Here is a 22,605-nt window from a genome sequence, read left to right as displayed (position 1 = left end):
AAGCCACGGCGCAAAAGGCCACAGCAGCTCGAAAGGAAGCTCGTAGTCACCGACGTTACGGAGGACGTGGCTAGGGATGAAGCTGTGCCAGCGAGCACAGGTTCATCCGTTCCAAAAGAATAACAAAATTCTAAGTTACGTAGCAATGTTGGCTTCACACGTGGTAAGGTCCCCAAAAATTTAAGCTTGGGCTAGTGATACATACTTGCAAACTTAAAGCGAAAAACAACGACCTGCCAAAGAAAGCCGCAGACACGTTGCGCAAACACACGGGCACAGGATTGGTGCGTGTGCACGCGCGTGTGCGTGTGCGTGTGTACATGTGCGTGTGTGTGCGTGCACGTGCATGTGGCCGTGTGCGTGCGCTCGTGTGGGTGCGTGTGCGCGTGCGTGTGTCTATATATGCGTGCGAATGCGTGTACGCGTGTGTGGGCTCATGCGTGTGTGTATGTGTGCGCGTGCGCATGCGTGTGTACGTGTGTGTGTGTACTCGTTGTGCTCGGTCTTCTTACGCTGTGCAAGATGGTCGTATTCTGAAAAACTCAAATTTCCGCCTTGATTGCAGGTGTTGTCACGTACATGTGTCTCCGTCTTCACAGGTGGTGCATTTACACTTGAGCGTTAAAGAAACAGCCAACCGCTTCTTGTGAAGTGCATGTCATCTAACTGATATGAACGGCAGCGCTTTATATAGTCTGGTAACAACGAGCAAGTTTTAAATAAATTGTCGAAAGCAATTTCAACTTGGCACTAAACTTGCTGAAATCTGAAAGATGGCGCCATGTATTGTCCCAACGTGACACTACTGTGGGCATACAGACAGCTCGGACGGTTTCCATGTGTGGTTCAAAAACCGCATAAAGTAACAGGAAAGACTCCACTTTGTTATCCTGTTAGCTGGGCACAAGGCTTCAACAGTTGGTTTCATCTTGCGTATAATTAAAGTTCGCCATGGTTGTCATGGTTGCCAACTTTCATCTTGGCAGCACACGTTACGCTGGTAGATCCAAAATCTTTCAGACGTTTCAGGGCCCTGTCAGAAAAACCGTTTCGGTTTAACGTGTGTGATGGTCTTTCATTTGGCATAGAGAGCGTATACGCCACAAAAATTGGTTGTGTGTGCCTTTAAAAGAAACCTGCGCAGAGCAAGGGAAAACACACATCCGTCGCGCTATGCGGCGCTCGCATTGCGCGTATGCGGGAGCGTACGCGAAGCAGAGGAGGAGCAGTGTAGTGGGAACCATGAGGCTTAGCTGCGCCGTGCGCCACGTCAAGCGCAGCTCGCCCAGCGCGAACACCAGGATGACGCCGGCCGCGTAGCCCAACGCCCCGACCATGGCGCAGAAACCCCGCATCCGCACCTCCGATACCTCGATCACTGCACGGATCGCGAAAACGGCAAACAAGGGTTGCCCTCAGACAACAGCACGACCAATAGGTTTCGAGAACGTTTTGCCCCAAAAACGATTACAATAATTCAGAGCACCCATTGTGTTTCAAGAGCTGTACTGCGGATAGGGTTTTCAAAACATGAGCTTGGTCTAGTTGATATACAATTAGGTGAAAGCACGTGCCTTCTCACCATAACAACTAATGCATCGGTATTCATCATCATCATCATCATCATCATCATCACCAGCCTGTCTACGCCCACTGCAGGGCAAAGGCCTCTCCCAGTCTTCTCCAATTACCTCGGTCCTGTGCAAACCATGACCAATTTATCCCCGCAAACTTCTTGATCTCATCTGCCCATCTAATTTTCTGCCGCCCCCTGCAGCGCTTGCCTTCTCTAGGGATCCCTTCTCTGTTACCCTTAACGACCAGCGGTTATCTTGCCTTCGCATTACATGCCCTGCGCACGTCCATTTCCTCTTCTTAATTTCTACCAGTATGTCTTTAACACCAGTTTGCTCCCTGACCCACTCCGCTCTCTTCCTGTCCCTTAATGTTACACCTAGCATTTTCCGCTCCATTGCCCGCTGAGTCGTTCTCAATTTAAGTTGAACCCTCTTAGTCAGCCTCCAAGTTTCTGCCCCGTAGGCGAGTACCGGTAATATGCAGCTGTCATACACTTTCTTCTTCAGCGACAATGGTAGGCTGCTATTCATTATCTGGGAATGTCTGCCATATGCACCCCACCCCATTCTGATTCTTCTAATTATCTCTGCCTCATGGTTGGGATCTGGGGTCACAACTTGGCCTAAGTAGATATATTCGCTTACCACTTCCACTGCCTCGCCACCTATCTCAAACTGCTGTGCTGTCCCGAGGTTATTTATCATTACTTTAGTTTTCTGCATATTAATTTTCAGGCCCACGGTTCTACTCTGTTCGCCCAGTGCAGAAAGCATGCTTTGCAATTCGTCCCCCGAGTTACTTAGCAACGCAACGTCGTCAGCAAATCTGAGGTTACTGAGGTATTCTCCATTAACCCTTACTCCCACCTGTTCCCAATCCAGCGTTCTGAATATTTCTTGTAAGCATGCTGTGAATAACATTGGAGAGATTGCGTCTCCTTGTCTGACACCCTTCCTTATAGGTATTTTACTGCTCTCCCTATGGAGGATGATGGTAGCTGTAGACCCATTGTAGATATCCTCTAGTATTCTTACGTATTGCTCATCTACCCCCTGGTTCCGTAATGCCTGAATGGCTGCTAGGGTTTCGACCGAGTCAAATGCTTTCTCATAATCTATGAAGGCTAAATATAGGGGTTCATTATACTCAGCGCACTTCTCTATCACCTGATTGATCGTGTGAATATGGTCCATTGTTGAGTAACCTTTACGGAACCCTGCTTGTTCTTTAGGTTGACTGAAATCTAAGGTTGCAGACATTCGGTTAGCGATTACCTTGGTAAATACCTTGTGGACGACTGACAGTAAGCTGATCGGCCTGTAATTTTTCAAGTCCATCATGTCGCCTTTCTTATGGATTAGGATGATGTTCGCGTTCTTCCAAGATTCCGGTACCATTGCGGTCTTTAGGCATTGCGTATACAGGTTTGCCAGTTTTTCAAGTACAATTTCTCCGCCATCCTTCAAGAGGTCTGCTGTTATCTGATCCTCACCAGGTGCTTTGCCCCCTTTCATTTCTTTCAAAGCCTTCTTTACTTCTTCGGTCGTTACTGGTGGGATGTCTATCTCCTCTGAACTACTGTCTCGTTCGGCATAATCCTGTATGTCCCGGCTACTGTACAGATCTCTATAGAACTCCTCGGCCACTGTGACTATTTTATCCCTATTTGTGATGACATTGCCTCACTTATCCTTAAGTGCATACAGCTGATTTTTCCCCACGCCAAGACGTCTCTTCGCTGCTTTCAGGCTACCTCCGTTTTTTACAACGTATTCGATCCTCTCCATATTATACTTCCGTATGTCAGCTGTCTTCCGCTTATTGATTAACTTCGAGAGCTCGGCTAGTTCTATTCTGTCAGCTGCGGTAGAGATTCTCATGGTTTGCCGTTTCCTGATTAGATCTTTCGTCTCCTGTGAAAGTTTACCAGTATCCTGTCTAGCCATAGTGCCCCCGACTTCTACTGCACATTCCGTGATAATGCGTGTAAGGTTGTCGCTGGCTTCCTGTGTCGTAAGCTCGGCTTCCATGTTAAGGGCGGAATACCGGTTCTGCAGCGCGATCCTGAATTCTTCTACTTTATGTCTTACTGTTAGCTCATTTATTGGCTTCTTTCGTACTAGCTTGTTGCGGTCCCTCTTCAAATCTAGCCTAACTCGAGATCTTACCATACGGTGGTCACTACACCTTACCCTTCCGAGCACTTCCACATCCTGCACAACGCCAGGGTGATCGCATAATATGAAGTCTATTTCATTTTTGTGCTCCCCATTCGGGCTCCTCCAGGTCCACTTCCGACTCTCCCGTTTACAGAAGAAGGTATTCATTATCCGTAGGTTATTCCGTTCTGCAAACTCAACTAGTAGGTCCCCCCTGCTATTTCTACAGCCCAGACCATAGTTCCCAACTGCCTTGTCTCCAGCCTGATTCTTGCCTACTTTAGCATTGAAGTCCCCCATAACTACGGTATACTGTGTTTTTACTTTAGCCATTGCCGATGCCACATCTTCATAGAAGCGTTCCACTACTTGGTCGTCGTGGCTGGATGTGGGCGCGTAGCCCTGCACCACCTTGAGCTTGTACCTCTTATTGAGCCTAATTACAAGACCTGCGGCCCTTTCGTTAATGCTATAGTATTCGTCTATGTTGCCAGCTATGCTTTTATTGATTAGAAATCCCACTCCCAGTTCTCTTCTGTCCTCTAGACCACGGTAACATAGGACGTGTCCATTTTTCAGCACCGTAAAGGCTTCACCCGTCCTCCTAACCTCGCTAAGCCCTATTACATCCCATTTAATGCCCTCTAATTCCTCAAACAACACCTCGAGACTTGCTTCGCTAGATAAGGTTCGCGCGTTAAACGTTGCCAGGTTCAGATTCCATTGGCGGCCTGTCCGGGTCCAGGGATTCTTAGCACCCTCTGCTACGTCACAGGTCTGACCGCCGCCGTGGTCAGTTGCTTCGCAGCCGCTGGGGACTGAGGGCCGAGGGTTAATTGGCGTATTCATGGGAGGTATACACCCTATTTGATGATACTATTATAGGCAGGTTCACATGAAATTGCTATAAAAATAGGTTGTAGCTGTATTACAACATGGATCTTCTTTTTCTTCGCCATCCTTCATTTGCCTCCCTCAGCCTTCATTTTCCCACCTTCATTTGCCACTTTCATAGCCTTCATTTGCCCACCATATTTTTATGTTCTTTTTTGGTCTATTCCCTCCTAACGTTTGGAAAAAGAGACATTTTCCTCACATACATGTGGACCGATACTCTTCCGTTCCAAAGCAATGCGTCAAATCATTCGTTTATTTTTGCCAGACCACACTTTAGTCGTTGAATGCGAAATCATTAAAACATCCGCTAATCTAAAGAGCCGTTTTCCTGCGTCTGTAGGAACGAAACGGCTCTGAAACCTGTGTGACTATGGCTGACGGCGCGCGGAGGATGTACGTGATTGAGTGGAAAAGATATTTACGTCTGTGTAAGGATCACGCCTGCAGCCTCCAAATGCAAGTCGAGCACGCAGCCTCAACACCCCTGCTGAGGCTGCGTGCCTCTGAATGACTCGGGGGGCACCCAGTAAACGTGCTGTGGCGCGGGTATGTGCCGACGTGATGAAGGATGATAACGATAATGGGGGGAGACGTTCGGAGTTTGAATACTGATGCCCTGGCATTGGCTTCATCATACGGATTACTTAGATTAGCTCGTATTTTGTAGTGCAGCTTCCCACACAGCTGTTTTCTCTCAGGCATCACTTCCCTTATCCGGACACCTCTACCGGCAGTTTTGGTGTTATTTTACTTACGTTTCTTCGCTTCTGTATGTTATGGCTCTCGTTATGTTCTCTTCGTCGCCTATGCTTCTGTACTGCCAACATACTTTCCGCACATTATTCATTGCCTTACAGCCTTTTAACATTATTGAAAATCAGCGCGGAAAAAACAAAGCGCAAAAAAAGGAACGACAAGTAGACAGGACAGCGCTGCACTCACAACTGGTTTATTTTGAACTGTTGAACTGGTTTATTTTCAACTGCTCTTTTTATTCGCGTTCATTTTCGTGCTTTGTATTTTCCGCGCTGATTTTCAATCATGCACATTCACCAACTCGCCCAAACCACAGTCTTCTTGAGCCTTTTAACAATTCTCACACAAAGTTGTTGATCATTTTGCTTTCGTTACAAACGGCTATGGTTCGCTCGGCGGCTGCCCTAGTTAGGCGATGGTCCCGGGTTCAAATCGTGGACTACGATGAATTTTTCTGCAGCTGCGCAGCTTCTGAGAAAGCTGTGAAGGTTTCCTTTGTAGCCGTGTGGCTGCATTTCGGGTGGATGTCAAATATTCCCTCGCAAATGCTTACTCCACTTTTGGGATTTGCTTTCAACTAGTCGATTAGCGCTTTTCGACCATATAAATGCATGGCGTTAATGGCACAGTATCAAAAAAGCCCACATCGTCGGGACGTCGACCCTAAGCGCAAAATAGGCGTGACGAAAATATCTCGTAGCGCTACCTTGCGCCGCCTACCGAGACCATCGGGATTAGGATCAGAATCTCTATTTTGTGAACAAAGCCGACACAGAAAATAGGTGAAAAGTCATCTGGACCTTCAGACTACATGGGTAGTGATGGATACATAACATATTATCCCCTCCCTTAAAAAAACAATCCGAACACCATATTCACATGTATGAAATACAGTGTGCGCGGGGGAAATGTATTGTGCATTTTTAACATAGTGATGTATACTGCTCGGAGATGGAGAATCTTTTCAACGAATGAGTATTGTGTGTGTTTTGCGTTGTGTCGAGTGGTATATTATTCAATAAATTTGCTCCAAAGAAAGAAAGCAAAGTGTAGCGACCATCCCAGGCAGCGCAGAATGTGTGTCCCAAGACCGGCCTGTCTATGGCCGCTTTCTGGCATGTCCGGCCAGCATCCAGGTTCTGGCAGCCACTGTTCAACCGTTGAGCAGCCAACATTCGGCAACCAGCACTTTGGCATTTCTCCGGCCGCCCGTATTCAGACACACAACGGCGGGAACCCGGCTGCCAAATATTCAGTTAACTTTCGGCCGCCAATGTTCAGAAGAAGAGCGGCCGACGAACGGCCATAGGGCATCCGTTTTTCCTTCGGGAAGCGGTGTTTAGCCGAACCACGGCAAACGATAGGCCGCAGAATATTCATATTCTTGTGGCAGTTGGGGTTTGGAAAGAGACCAGCTGGAGTGCGGCTGCCGTGCATTCACTCTCTCTACGGTGAACCGCGCGTCTGGCGGCAGAATATTCATTTTCTTCGGGCAACCGGCGTTATGAAGGAGACCGGCCGTCGTATGGCCCCAGAATGCACGTTTTTCATTCGGTTCGCAGCCTTCGGCCGAATTACGGCAAGCGAGCGAACGGCCGCAGAAAATTTGGCAGCCGGTGTTTAGCCGGAAACTAGCCGACGTAAGGTCTCAGGGTATCCGTCATTCCTTCGGTAAGCGGTGTACAGCCTACGGCACGCGTCCGGGCGCCGAGAACCCATGCAGGTTTGTACCGGTCGGTGCACGCCCGGTTTTTCCTTCGGTTAGGAAAAAGCCGTAAGGGAACCGAGCAATGCAGACGCGTTTTTCATCCCTTCGGTGTTTCTACGCTTTAAAGTAACTAACTTCGTTTCTCAAGCAGTAATGAGTGGTACTTGGTGAACCGGCAAGGTGCAAGGACTCACTGGACATTACCGGTTTACCTTTTAGGCCTTTGGAATACCATTTATTCCGGCAAGAAGGCTGTGCCACACCGACGAGTCAGCTAAGCCTCACCACCACGCCTCGCCCGCCGGCCTCGTCAACGCACCAAACTCGACACTATTCGCGCCCTCGAGAAATGGAGAGCATTGGAGGAATCGACGCGGCATAGTTGTCCGACTCAAGATGGCCGTGGTTCACCGAAATTAACTGGCCTGCAAGGGCGTCGAGCAAGCGGCCACCACGCAGGAGCTCAACCGGCGCCATGTCAAGGACTCCCCACCAAAGAAAGGCAAAGGCGCGCAAAAGCGCAAATGTTCGGAAATTCTTCTGACAATGATAGTGCGAAAAACAATGTTGCAATATTTTGTTCGTACTAAACATAGAAGAAGCTAAGCTCGCGCATTTGTAGGCGCAACTTCGTGCCCTGCACCATGTTACTTTATCTTATTTTATGACTGCCTGTTTAAAATCAATTGTTATTTTAAATTTTCGATAACAGAAGAGCCTTGTCAATGACGAAGCCTGGATTTTAATTTACTTGCGGTGTTTGAAGGAGAGCTCAGCCACACTGGGGATGGGACACGTTTGGTTAAACAATTTCCAGCATCCTAGTCAACACAGTTTTAAAGACATTTTCTGCTGGCGATATGTGCGAACTGTTTGCGGTTTGTCGGGTAACGGTGCAAGAACCTCACAGTTGTCCCCGGAAATCCATAACGGTCAAGTTTTTCCAACAGAAGTTTGCGCTGGACGGACACGGAAGCGTCTTTCAAATAAATGTGCCCAGTGTAATCCGACTGTTATTTACCGCTTGGTTAATTGCATCTATTACTTCACTCACTGCCGTTATGTATGAGTAATTTTTGAGAAGAACGTATTGTTTTGAAGGTAAGATTTTATTCTTTATTTCCATTACCCTCTTCACTAATATCTTTTTTAACAACATAATAATACGGGATAACATATTTATAGGGCCGTAGTTTTCTACAATGTTAGGGAAACTTCGTTTAAATACAGGCTCCACTCTCCCAATTTTTCAGTGCATGTGGTGAATTCCAGTTAAAAAAGATTCAAGTATTTTTTCCAGTGGGTAGCACACTAGGTCTATGTTATCTTAATTATGTTAATTTATTTTTAGTCATCACCCGTTGCTCTACTTTATTGTATCTGTGTAGTGATTGCAATTGTTTCTGAGGTTTTAACCTCTCTGAGCGCGGAGCTCTTAATTATCGGCAAAGGTAGCGCGGGAATTTGTTCATACTGCATCTACCGATCGTTATGCGCTGCCCAAACAGAGGTATGACAGCAGGAGCAGAAAGTTCTCGTTGCTCGGGGGCGCCGTGTGCATCAGGCGTCCTCCCTATTTTTGCCACTTACTCACTACTTCCAACTAATAGAGATTGCTGAACAGGAGGTAGCTGCTAGTTTCTTCTCTGTATGGGCAATCCGCAGCATTCTGCCCCGACTTTACACAGCCGACGTGCATCGACCGCTGATCGAATATTAGCGCGTGTAGGCCGTACCCAGCACATTTGCGACGAAGGCGATGGAGAACACGCAACAAGACACGACGAAACGCAGTAGGGCGAACAGAAAGAAGGACTGCGCGCTGTAGACGGCCACGCCCGCAGCCTCGAGGACCACCGCTGCCCCGAAGATCAGCGGTCGCCGACCGAACCTGTGGACAGCATATTAACGCAAATTGTTGCATCCACGCTTATTCATCCCCAACAAGCAGAGAGATGCACGTTCATATGTCCGTCCTCCGCGCCTGTAATAGTGGGAAGAGATGGAAAGAATTTTTAGAACTTCTAGCAAACTACCAAGATTACAAAACACTTGTTTCGTGTGGGCTGCAGAGGAAATTAACCGTTTATTTTGTACTTCTCGGCAGATTTGTTAACCGTTTCCTCACTCTAGACGCGGAGCACGTTTTGCAGCTTGAGATGTTGCCCTAATAATTTGCATTACAGAATTATTTTCTTTGTTTTGATTATATAATGTCCCGTTCCGTACATGTTCAATTTATCATCTCTAGCCGATGAAACGCTAGCCGCTCGCACAAGGCATCTAATTTACGGCTACAGTGATCACTCCTTCCTCATTCGCAGAACCAATTTCCACAGCCAATGGCATTTGGGTGCCCCAACAGGACGTGGATGACGACGCGCGTGGGGCCCTAAAACTGAAGTGTAGTAGAGAACAACTCCACTTACTTGACTATTCCGCGTCAGCTGCGAGAAATTACGCCAAGTGCTGTGGAACGGTGTTTTTTCGTGCATTTGTATGTTTGCAGTTTCAACGCCCTAAAAAGGCACGTACAAACACGACGAGAAAAAGCGTTGACATCCAGGTTAATTTTATAAACCGGTCGCTGGCTGTTAAATTGAGGTCCATAAATGTCATCAAACTGTACGTGTTTGTTAATGATATTTTGGGTTGTGCTTTGCAGGGGTGGATCTAGCCTTACAGGCAATGTCGCGAAAGCACTAGCAGTGCTCCAGGAGTTCCTGAACCAGAATCAAATAACGCATGGAATGCCTGAAAAAAAAAATCATTGAAATGTTCAGATATCAGCCTCCTTCTTTTACACAATTATGTTCGTTGGAGCTACGCCACTCGCCACCAAGAGCCCGTAAGTGTGCTCGCACGGAATTGGTGAAATAACAGTAGCCACGACGTGCTTCACTAACGCCCTGAAGACGTCCTGTGGTTTCCGCGAGCTTTCTGCGAGTCCGGTTTCAACGAGTCCATGAGCTCTCCCGCAGACAAGAGAAGCTTCTACTTCAAACAGCAGAAAAAATACACGTGGGGGCAAAGGGCGGTGGGATATAAAGAAAGAGACCAAGGGCCGCGACGTCCCGGTGCAATTGCGGTACAAGATGGCGACGTGAGACAGACAAAGGCGATCGGGCGAGAGCCGCCGACACGATGAAAGGAAGCGATGATCTCAGCGGTGCAGCGATGATTGTGCACACCGCGTCTACATCTTCCCCAGCCACAAAGAAGCCGTGGTCACTGCGCGTCCAGCAGGGGCACTAAGTTCGTTTCTTTCAGATCTGCTGAGGCAGCCGGACGGCGAAACTGCCACACTCGTCTAAGCACACGCCCAGAACGCCTGATCAGTCTACGTATCCACGCTTAAAACCGTAGCCCGTCTTCGGCCGCCTTGTACACGGATGTGACTTCACTTGTATGTACCGTGTCATGAAAACAAGTCTTGCGCTCCTCCCTCAAGCTTTGCACTTTGATCGTTCGACTGCCTTTGTCAGATGCCTCATCGTTCTTCGTTTGTTGCCTGCCTTGTTCTGTTTTCGTTAGAGTGCGTTGCCGTGTGCATACAGCTGTCATCGTCTTCTCGTGTCTTATAAAAGCGTCTGGGTCCCGCTCTACAGTGCCGTCCGTATATGGCTTGTCTGCAGGTTGGTAGTAACTACGTCACCTTGCCCTTTCAGCGTTGCCGATGGGACATTCGTGGCCACACCCTGGATACACTCGTCGTACGCACATTGTGCCGACGTTATGAGAGTCGATGAGCAGCCTGTCTTGCTCGCGGTAGTATCGGCGAGCTCTGCAAATTTACACTAAAGCAATGCTTCAAGTTCAGGTATAGCCAACGAAGGCGACATATTCTGACGTTCTCCTCGAGGTAAAAATCTGACGCGAACGCCGTTTCTGACAAGAAGCCTTATTCTTGAGGGGTTTTAAAATAAGGTGGGTCGTGGCATTGTTCTGTCAATGTAAAAAATCTTCCTCAAATTTCGAGATAAATTCAATGTCTTGGTGTTCATGTGTCAAATGGTGTCATATTCTTGGGGTTTTTTTAATCAATAGTACATGACGAAACTTTTCACCTTCATCTTTAAGGTTATAAGTAAATTCCTCACTTAAGTGGTCGATGCCATATATAAGTGGTTCAATTTCTCGTTCAGCAATCTCAAGGCAACTTCAATTTTCCGTAATGGTACAGAAAACTCGTCAACACATAGCAAACATCACTGCTCAACCAGGACGCGTATTTCCATACGCTTCGCTGCACAGAGCACCCACGTGGCGTGTCTGTTCGCGCGATACAGAACGGTAATTCAACGTCGTCATTGGCTGCGCCCCGAACCTAAAACGACCTAAAACATACCACATCACTGTTATTACCAAAAACAATGCGTATATTTGAGTTTAGAAAAAAATTAATGTATAAAAGCAGTTAAGAAATAAAAAAAAACAACTAAGACATACACCTGCTGGGGCTCGAACATTAAAAGAAAGAATAGCGCACGCAGTGACATCGCACATGTCACGTGGATGCTCAGTGCAGCGAAGCGTTTGGAAACACGCATCCCGGACAAGCCTAATGTTATTATTGTGTCTCTGTGCAATTATCGAGCAATTAACTGCCTTTTTCTCTTTTCATATTCACTTCAGGAAGTCGGATCATAGTGTCACGTTGCCAAAGACGACGCAGTTGTCTTCACGAAAAACAAGTTTATTGGAGCGAACTTGTGCTCCCCTAACAACTGAAAGAATAAAAGGCGGCGATACAACAATCAACAAAGTGACGTGCATAAACTGGTGTCGGCGATTCGAATACCATGGCTCCGTGACCATGGCGTCTGTTCTGCAGGTTTTTATCTCTTGGCGCGAGTGTTCTGGAACCGTCGATTTACATCCAGAACATCGTAGATCAAAGATGATTCTGGGCTAGTGAAGTTTGGGCTAGACAGTCTGCTTATCTGAATGTGATAGCCCGTCCGGAATAAAAATAAAGAATGAAAGACGCGCTTCGCTTGGGACGCAGATAACACAGCCGGGCATGGCCGGTCAGCAAAAACAAACAATAAACCTATACATGGTTCGCGGCAATAGGAATACTCTGTTCGGATAGTGCACCTACCATTGAGCGATGATGTATTGGTCTCAAGGACTTACCGTGGCGCCCCCTACGAGTGCCACTACTTATATGACCCCGGGTTATGTTGTCGTCTGCTAAAACACATTTCCTGCGCTTATGCGACCGCGTGTTTTTGTTGTTGTTGTTGTTGTGCATCATTTGCATCAAAACCTCGTGGTTACGATGCAAATTACACAAAACGTTTCTCCAAAAATTCCGAGAACTGTTCTTATGCCGCTTGTCTTGAGTGTGAGTTTTTTCGAGCCAATTTTTGGGGGTTTTTCTAAATCCTGTCCGACCAATTATCTCCATTTACGCTAGTTAACAATTTTAAGTGGAGCTTTCGGGATATTTGCATTATTGTGGAAATGCAGGGCGTTACAAGGTTCGCCATTTTTCGTAATATTTTTTTATATTTTTCTTATTTATGAGGGTTTCCAAATTTCTTTCTACCAATTATCTCATTTACGCTAATATACCGATTATATGTGGAACTTCCGCAAAAGATGCTTTATTGTGGAAATGCAGGTCTTTATACGATTTGCCAATTTCCGTGTTTTTTTATTAGAATTCGTATTTTTTCGTAAATTTCGAACTAAAAAGTTCGAAATTTCGTCCGACCAATTATCTCCATTCACGTTATTATACGAATTACATTTGGACCTTTCGCGAAATCTGAATTATTGTGGAAATGCAGGGCGGCCTACGGTTCGCCATTTTCCGTTATTTCATATTTTTTTTTTATATTTCTTTAGTTTTTCAAAATTTTGTTCAACCAATTATCTCCATTTGCGCTATTATAACGATTACAGGTGGAGCTTTTGCGAAATCTGCATCATTGCGGAAGTGACATGCGTGATACGTTTTGCCATTTTGCGTAATTTTTTTATTATTTCTTATTCTTTTAGTTTTTTCCAACTTTCGTTCGACCAATTATCTCCATTTACGTTATTATAACGATTACAGGTGGAACTTTCGCGAAATCTGCATTATTGTGAAAATACCCCGCATTATACATTTTGCCATTTTCTGTCATTTTTTTTATATTTCTCTTATTTTTTAGTTTTTCAAAATTTCGCGCGACCTGTTATCTCCATTTACGCCATTATAGCGATTACAGGTGGAACTTCCGCGATATCTGCATTTTTGTGGAAATGCCGGGCGTTGCATGGTCCTGGCTGTAGCGGTACTCGGTAAAAAATGCTGCGCATTAAGAGTGGTCTACACTCTTAATCCGGGCAAGCAGTCAGTGACTCGCTTATACCGGCGACACTGCCGCATCTAGATATTTGCTACCGTCCCGACCTACAGCTCGTACGCAGCCAGCTAACGCCACTGACGATGCAACTGATGCCGAGACAAGTACGGTGTTGTCTAATTATGAAATACTTGCCACGTGACACGTACGAGACTGTGTGTGCAACGAAAATAGACAGCGACAGGAACGGAAACGTGCCGCTCAGTAGTGATCTGACCACGCGTACAGCGCGCATTGCCTGGTATATGAATGACTACGCGAGAACGGTAAGCGGTTTGCTTCGCCGGACATGCTTAAAAATTCTGTACGATCTGCGTACTCTGTACGGCTGATACGCCTGATATCGTGATAACTTGTCTGCAAAATGAATTGCATAAACGCTAGTTTTCAACGCTTTCGAGCGTGTTTAGACATGCCGATGTTCACTTTTCATCAGGACCTTGCCGTGTAAATTTATAATTGCAACGTGGACATTTGTCTGTATACAGTGAGACTGCCTTTCTCTAGCATCACGTTCGAGAACTCACGACTTCGCACAGAAGGCGAGACTGAGTACGAGGCGAAATACGTCGCGGAGTAATGGGGAGTTCTAAAATAAGTCTACCAAGCGTTGGGGGCCCCCCAGAGGTCACGGGAACCAAAACGCAGCACGCTCGCGGGCGAGAGGTTTTAGAAGAGGGTCTCCTCCGACAGTTCGCCGCTGGCTTCGGATGTTCGGAGTCGGATGTAGGGAACTTTAGTCTTAGCGTCGCGGCAGATATTGCATCGCCGATATCCGAATGATCCTTCTCGTATGTGGAACTTTGTATCCGCGGTTATTGCTATTTAAGCGAACTATGATCAAGGTACCTGTCGCGCCCTCCAGTGATTCATTGCTCGCACGTATCGCCATCCTTCGGCCGCTAGCCGCACCGCGCGTGAACGGACCGGCGGTGCAGGGACCGACCTCCAAGCCCGGTCGGAACAGATCGCGGCACATTTGAGAATCGCTTTGAAAATCACGGCTGATGACCCTACCTAGCACCATTTTTCACCGCACTAACACCCACTTTCGCTAATGTGCAACTTTTCTTGTGCGATCAGTGTGATTTTAAAAAGCGGCGACAAGAGGTTGCTGCCGTGACCTGCGTCGGTTCGAGCCGCTTCGTGGGACATGCGGGCAGCACGGCAAGCGTGTGTGTGGAGCGTCTCTGCGAGCACTAATCGCTTCATGATCGTCTGCTTTCTCTATTCCTCGCGAAAGAAAAATGAAGTTTAGAAATTTAGCTCACCGATCGTTGTATAGCCTGCAATGCTGATCGAGTTCAGCATTCAGCCTTGTAGATCGGGTTTATAGCATTACACCAGGTTCAGTCGCACACTTCCGCATACACCACCATATTCAAGTTGTTTGCGGGCAGCCTACCCCAGCTGATATGGTTATAAAGTCCCCTAGATGTTAAACTACGCTTTACACACTGAGAATGACCTTCAAACACAGAAAATTAACACTAAAATACAATAGAAAGCGCATCCTAACCGAAGGTTCACGTACTGCAAGCCAACTACGCAGCATGGTAGGAACGAGGATTCTACAAGTGACGTCGAAACTGAGATCCTACAAGTGATACCAAAAGGATCAATACAAGTGACGTGAAAACGACGTCAAAACGAGGGCCACTCACGGGTGGCCCTCACGAAAAATAGCCTGCAGAAAAACGCTGTCCACGAAAACGTTGTCTGGACACAATGCGATCGTCGGAGATAAGGGTGCATCGACGTCTGATCTGCTTATGGGCCTCGTGCGCTTGTATGGTGGCGCCACTGATGCGCTGTGTTCAGCGCCATCTTGCGGGCAACGGAGGCATAATTTCTGAAGTCCGTGAGCAAACGACGTCCGGAAGATAGTATTCCGCGCAGTACGATTATTAGAAGAGAAAGAAGGAATGACCGCTATTCTGTTGCCATGCGATACGAACAGCCAAACGGTACTTTATTAAATAGAATATGGTATATGGTTCACAAAGGCGACAGGAAATCGATGCATCACATAAAACCAGTTTTAAACAAGCGCGGTTTTGTCTCCGCGCAGCGCGTGCTCACACTGTCATTTCGCAACGGCTTCCACTGAACACCGAGCAGCGCCGCCCAAATAAAAGATAAAAATAAAAAGACGGAAGCCCGCGATGTTAGCAAGAGAACGAGAGGAGTGCAGGAGTGTGCGTCTGTGTGTGCATCGCCTCCCGGAAGCGATAATGTATGTGTGAGGGAGGGTGTGATCGCTGGCTCCACCAGTGGAAAATTTTTTGTGGGGCCGCCGGCCCCCGAAGAGCATGAAATAACTACATAACGTCCCAACGACGCCAGCAACGCCTTCGTTGCGGTGGTCGCTTTGGTGGATTTGATTTATTTAGCCTTAGATCAGAACGGCTGGGTTATAACTGCTGGCATAACCAAGCAGTTGGCGGAAAGCTTATTGTGAGGAGAAGACCGACTACGCGACTTCATGGTGCTTGCAGAAGCGAATTTCTCCCGTGTGTACATTCCCCTGTGCCTTGTATGTACATGTCGGGAAGTGATTTGATGTGTTGTGTGTGTGAAATCGCGGCGAAAGGTTTGTGTGTATACATTGCGACACCAAGGATAAGCGGCTTCAAGAGCCCGAAGATTCAGGTTTGTAGAGGCAGGTATTTGAAAATGCCAACTGCTTGAGTAAACTCTACCTCAAACTGCTGAAACTACGATGAGTTCATTGGATGGGCTCATAAAAATATCGCGATGCTTTTTGAAGTGCTTTCATAGGTTTATATATGCGTACTTAATATGCGAATAATTTTGGACGTAGATGCGCGAGACGAGGCTTTCATGAAAGCCTCTGAACGTTTATTTACCTTGTTTATCGCTCGACATAGACACGGGCACAGATATGATAGATCGCACAACAGAAGCTTTAATTGTACACGAATGATTCCTCTCGCATTCGGAGTGACCTTGATAAAATAAGACCATTTTGAATAATGGAGATTGTTTCAAAGCTGACAGAGTTGTACGTGATGTTTGTGTGACTAGGCTGCAAGTTGTCTTTAATTTGTCAGCAAAAATATTTTGCGCAACAAGCCGCACTTGAACTCGTTTTTCAAACGCAAACTACAAGTTGTACATGTTTGAGATTTTTTAGAGTCCTTTCAATAAAAGTGTAGATGCGAGTCTCCTAATTGTGGCTGGTGTGTGTCCATCTGTTTACGGTTGTGTCGCAGTGTAGCGTGAATATTTACGTTTCTGTTTTCATTTTAAAGCTTCATATTTTGCTGGTATGACTACGTACAATTCAAGCATGCATGTCCGCGGGTTTTCCCATGTATTTTCTGATGCGTGCACAGATGCGTGTACACCTAAGGCTATTTGAGGCACTACAAAAATATGCACTGGATACACGGCATTTTTTTTTTTTTTTGCAGCGGTCTTACGCCAAGTAGCGTGCACATACGCAAATGCATTTACGGATCTGTTCTTTATTTCTTTTCGGGTACTACGTGCTTTGGGAACGTCGGCGTCGCAGGCAGCTGATCCGTGTACTGTCGTCTGCTTGTATTGGAGAAGGGGCGCTTTCTAAATTATTTCGGCTTGTATTCCCGCACAACTCGTCAGCGTAATATTTCTATTATTACAACAATTGTGAATTAAAAAAAACGTGGTAATTGTTGTATACTTATTTTACGGTTGTTGTTTAAATTAAGCCGCGTAGCGAACTGCTGTATATGAATATTTTGTTCTTAAAGAAAAAATTCCGCCGCCGCTCCCAGGTGGTGCCACATGTTTATTTGAAACTGCAGTGCACGAGGCCCATAGCGTCGGTCGGGTTCGGGTAGCACCACCGTGGCTCTGTCCGATACAACGGTCCTTCGTCTGCATTGAGGGGTACTCCTTCTAAGAGGCCAAAGTTCGGATGACTCTGAATTCCGGGAGCGCCTTAACTCGGATCCCCTGCGTCAAAATGTGAAAATAGGAAAATAGGAGGCGAGACCAAGAGCCGCGACGGCCCATGGTCGAGCGAGAGCCGCAGTCTTGATGACGGGCACCGATGGTCTCAGCGGTGCAGCGATGATGATTGACAATGACGTTTCTACAAGTCATGTAAGACGGCGGTTGTAACGTATATGCATGGGGCAGCTTATGGGCTAAATAAAAAAGGGCATAAAGCTAAGTAGGGTATGTGTTGTCATATCTATAACCACTGTAGCTTGCGCGACTGTGCAAAGACAAGTGTCCCTGAGGATGTGTCTTACCACCTCTATTATTCAATATCGCCCTTATTGGTCTCCCTCAGCAACTGGTCAGTATACCTAGCCTAACCATGCTTTATGCCGATGATATAACTGTCTGGGTGGGCACACTGACAAATTAATCAATTTAAGCTAATTTTTTTATTCTCCCGCCAAATCGTGTGTTTCAGGGTCTTCACAAGCACGTTAATTGGCGTATTTATGGGAGGATGTGGCCAGGGTGGCCGATCCTGCTCTGGTGAGGAAGTGCGTTACCGGCAATGGTCGCCGGGGTCAGGCCGCACCCCAAGCCCCATTCTGCAATTCCAGCAACGCGCGGATTTTTTTAATCCGGTGTGAATTGTCTGGCACCGGGATTCGAACCACGGTCCTTCTGCACGCGAGGCGGATGCTCTACCTCTGCGCCACCGCTGAGCTCAGCGACGAGCTCAGCTGGCGCCAACTATCGGTGCTCATCAGCATATTGATGCACTACTACGCTTCACCTCTCGTAGATAGCCACACCACCTATATGGAGTAGGTTATAGGAAGGATATATGACGTGTTCATACAAACGTTAGCGTTTCCGCCCATATTTCAGCTTATAGCGCCGTTGGATCCGGCAATAAATTAGAAAAAAGCTCATAGCGCAGTGGGTAAAGCCTGTACCATTTCCCGTTGCGACGACGGAGACCGCGGCTTGAATCCTGGCGCAGCCGCGTCAATAAAACTTTTTCTGGCGATGTCATTTCCGTGACTGATACGATGTCAGTAGGATCTTGGTGGATCGCGGAATAAAACACTTTCTAAAATGTTTGCGTATGTGAAGTTTACTTGTAAATCCATACTGACACCTGTATACCTTCCTTTTCAGCGACGTTGGTAGCTGTTCAATACATCACAGTGCATGGTGAAGGCTCGATGAGGCGGCGACCGGGCACCGCCTCCGCTTGGTTAAGTCACGGCGACAGTATTCAGACCTGTCAGGGAGTTCCTGTGCTTATCCAACACCCTCCAAGAGGGTGTAGGCCAATCACAGGCACTCCCGCCCTCCGGAGAAGGCAGAGGCAAGTTAGCTCGCTCCGCCCGCACCGCTTTTTACAGAAAAACACAGAAGAATAAAAGTGGCAAAAAACTAGACTAAAGTAAAAAACCGGCTAGCAGCGTCCTTTCTCAACAAGCGGGCTGGACCTAATTGAGAAAGAAAACGTATGCGTAGAAAAGGCCGTAATTAGCGTAAAACAAAACTGAAAATTTGAAGCACCCGCCGGTAGGCGGCCGCCGCGTGCTTCGCGACGAAGACCGCAGATGGCGCCACGCGAAAAAGCATAGAGGCAAACAGGGCAAACACATGCCGACGCATTCGCTCGCGCCAGGTAACCCGCAGAAAAACGGTTGGCATTATTCAAGGGTTGGGCTTGACAGATTTCACAAGTGATTGGTTCACGGTTTCACATAGTTGCACAGGTCTCGCGTGCAACCGTTCCCGGTAGGTGGCGTGGGGTGTAGAGATCCCCCAACACAACAGTTAAAAAGTAGGTAAAGGCAGCAGAGATGACGAAGTGGGCAGAGAGAATGGAAGCGAAAAAAAACCCTGGAGACTTATAGGGCAGAGAAACTGGAAATTAAGAAGGAGGGATTCTATGGCAATACGAGAGGCAGTGCGTTGCTCTTCGAGGCACGGGCAGGGTGCCTGAGAACCCGGGCATACACGGGTAGCTACAGGCAGCAGGATGAAACGTGTGCATGCTGCGGCAGTGATCGGGAAACTATAGACCATATTGTCAGGAGATGAACAGAGATACGGCCACCGCAGGGTGAGGGGGAAACGACGCTGGCGGAGGCTTTGGGATTTGGGGCGAGGGGGAACCTCAACTTCAAGGCCATAGAGGTGACGAAGAGGCGACTGGAGTGGTGGTGGAGGAAAAGTAGGGAAGGGATGGGTACGCAGGCGGAGTAATCATACGGATGAGAATTTAGAACAGCGAGGGCAGAAAAAGAGGGGGCGGGGGCGATGAGTTTAAAACAGAAAAGAGGGAGAGATGGGAGGGAGGAAGCAAATCTATAGGTTAGCTGGGAGTAGGGCAAGTAAACGTAATAAAACAGGCAAGACGGTTGCTGACAACCGACGCCCCGATTCAAAGGGAAGCCACCAATCATCATCATCATTATCACTACTTTACGTCTTCGCGGTTAGGAAGGGTGGTAACGGAGGCCCATAGGGCCGCCGCAATGTCCATTTCTCGCGACGGCACCAATACCCGGGGAGGGATTTTTTTTTCTTTTTACCGGAATACATTAAGTAGCACGCCAAAATTTTTATATTCAATTTGTTCTCCAGACAGGCATTTTTCTTACCTATCAGACAGGAATCCTGAAACGATGAGTCCAAGGCAGGAACCGCACATGAAGAAGACGCTTGAAAAAGTCACCAGCCAGGCCCTTTCACACACGAGGCTCCACTGTGAAGAGGGACGAATGTAAGCGCTGTTACACGTTGGACAATGAGCCAGGAGGCGTACCTCCTGAGCGCACAAGAAGTCCGTTCTGATTCACAATACTGTCTTCGGTCATGAGAATGAACGCAAGGTCTGAATTCAAAAACGCAAATACTCTACACGAGGGACGACAACACACGGCACTGGCCGGTCCCGTCTGTTTGCGTCCCGTCCCGTCCTCGTCCCATCTATTCGCGCTGTTTTGAATTCATATAGTACGCACTAAACATCCTAAATAACCCTCCTAACGCAGTTTGAACTTAGTAATGCCGCTAGACAAGAGCACACCACAAACGTGAGGTTGCCAACCTCATAGCAGAGCATTGCAGCCTGTATATAACCCGAGAAGCGGGAACCATTCTAAAATTAGCATAACAGAACAGAACAGTCACAAGTGTTTTGCTCTATGCCAGGTGGGTTTTTTTTCATTTTGCTTTAACATGAATGCGATTTAACTCGACAAGCTATCCTTGTTTTTGCAGCGAGCTGCATTCGTTTCCTCCATCAACCGTTTACAGTGAAATCTCGATACAACGAATTTCAAGAACCGCTAAGAATAGTTCGTTATTCCCTTAAAATGCATGGTCTTGTCAGGAAGCGAGACATCCCAAACGCAGGTGATGGCGATAGAGCTAACCCGCATTTGGTATGTTGATGATGATAGTTGTACATGCCTACCATTAGTCGTCGTTCACGCCAACACGAGTAAATTCCTAACCCCGGAATTCGTTATTTTGAAGTGTTGGTTTATATGGGGATGATCAAATTCGGTACGTTATTCTAAAACAGGACTTCTGAAATTCGTAGTACTGAAATATTTTTACATTGAAATTAATGGGGATTTGGTAAGGATTTTCTAAATGTTTGTTATTCTGAGGTTCGCAATAACGGGATTTGACTGTACGTTGAGAATGCATTCTGCTGATTTCCCTTGCTCGCATGTTCAGTTATTTTATGTGTAATACTCATTTCAGACTGGCAGCAGCAAAATAGGCCGCTTTTCTGATGGAGGCGAAAAGCAAAAACGCCCGTGTGTACGAGATTTCGGCGCACGTTAAAGATCCCCAGGTGGTCAAAATTAATCCGGAGTCCTCCACTACGGCGCGCCTCATCGCCTGCGTTGCGTCGGCGCGTTAAACCCTAGAATGAAATCAGCAGCAAAATAGGAAATTTGGAAGAAGGTCTCCTGACACCTGCAGATTCGCCCGATTTGGCACATCTCCTTATTATATTAAGACCTCCGTTCATTCTTTATTTCTTTTGGGCCGTCTTAAAATATGTCAAGTACATTATAATTCAGCATTGCGTACGGCCTTTCTCAACACTTCCACAATTTCTTTCACCAGGGCCCAAGGTACCGTGGTAGTTAGGCGAATCATGCTGGTAATAACCCAACATTTTGAAGCAGACAAGGGCCTCATTTGTCCGTTTCCGATGTGGAGCTGTTTCAGAATACATGAAATGAGGCCACAAACGAAGTCCTCGATCACGGCTTCTGTTAAGCTCGAGGTAATGGCGAAGCATCAATAATTAAATTTGAAATTAATTGAACGGAAATGTTTTTTTACTACGCGTACGCCGTATAAAAACGAAAAAAAACGAGAGAAACTGGATATTAGCTGAACTTTTTCTCGGAGAAAAGTTCAAATAGATGACAGGTAACAGAAGTTAGGCTTAAATCAGTTAGGTTCAACAGACACAAAAAGTACTTAACACAACGTTGTACAAACACACGAGGCAGTAAACGCAATACTAGAGATCAGCACGAGAAACCCAATCCCGCGAAATAGCTACAAAACATAACGAAGGCTAATGGCACAAGTAAAAATACGAAGCAACATGCATACGCACAAAGCAAAACTGGAAACTCGTTTCTATAGGAAAGCATGGCGCAGAACTCTTGAAGAAGCACTTTTAATGACAAATCGGTGGACAACAGTTAGTTTTTAATGCGAAAGCCATCAATGACCCATTGATTAAAAATGCCGGCGTCGAATGCCGCAAGCGTACACCTAAACTACCATTGTTTGCGACGCTTTCCGTAAGGCGTGCGTCAGAGACAAACAGAAAGCTGCGGTCTGTTCCACAGCTTGTTCTGTGAAGTAAAAGTTTCGAAGACAGTTAAGCTTCGCCTTTCAGCATGGAACGCAATATCGCTATCGGGCCCCGTTCGCGTCGCACTATCATTCGCTTATCGTGCTTTTGAGTCACTCAATAACGTGCTCGTCATGACAACAATCTTTTGTCCACAGTACGACTTTCTCCTCACTGTTTGTTCTGACAGTGCTTATGCACACAACAAAGTTTCTTTGCTGCCAAATTCCTTCGGCGCGCACGCACGCACGCACGCACGCACTATCACTTATGATTGTCGGAATGTGTCTCGTGGCAGCCAGGTTAGAGCACGCA

The sequence above is a fragment of the Haemaphysalis longicornis genome, unplaced genomic scaffold, assembly GCF_048455015.1.
Source record: "Haemaphysalis longicornis isolate Haplotype H1 unplaced genomic scaffold, Haemaphysalis longicornis Haplotype H1 scaffold_9, whole genome shotgun sequence".
Taxonomy (NCBI): domain Eukaryota; kingdom Metazoa; phylum Arthropoda; class Arachnida; order Ixodida; family Ixodidae; genus Haemaphysalis; species Haemaphysalis longicornis.
This window is presented reverse-complemented; position numbering follows the sequence as displayed.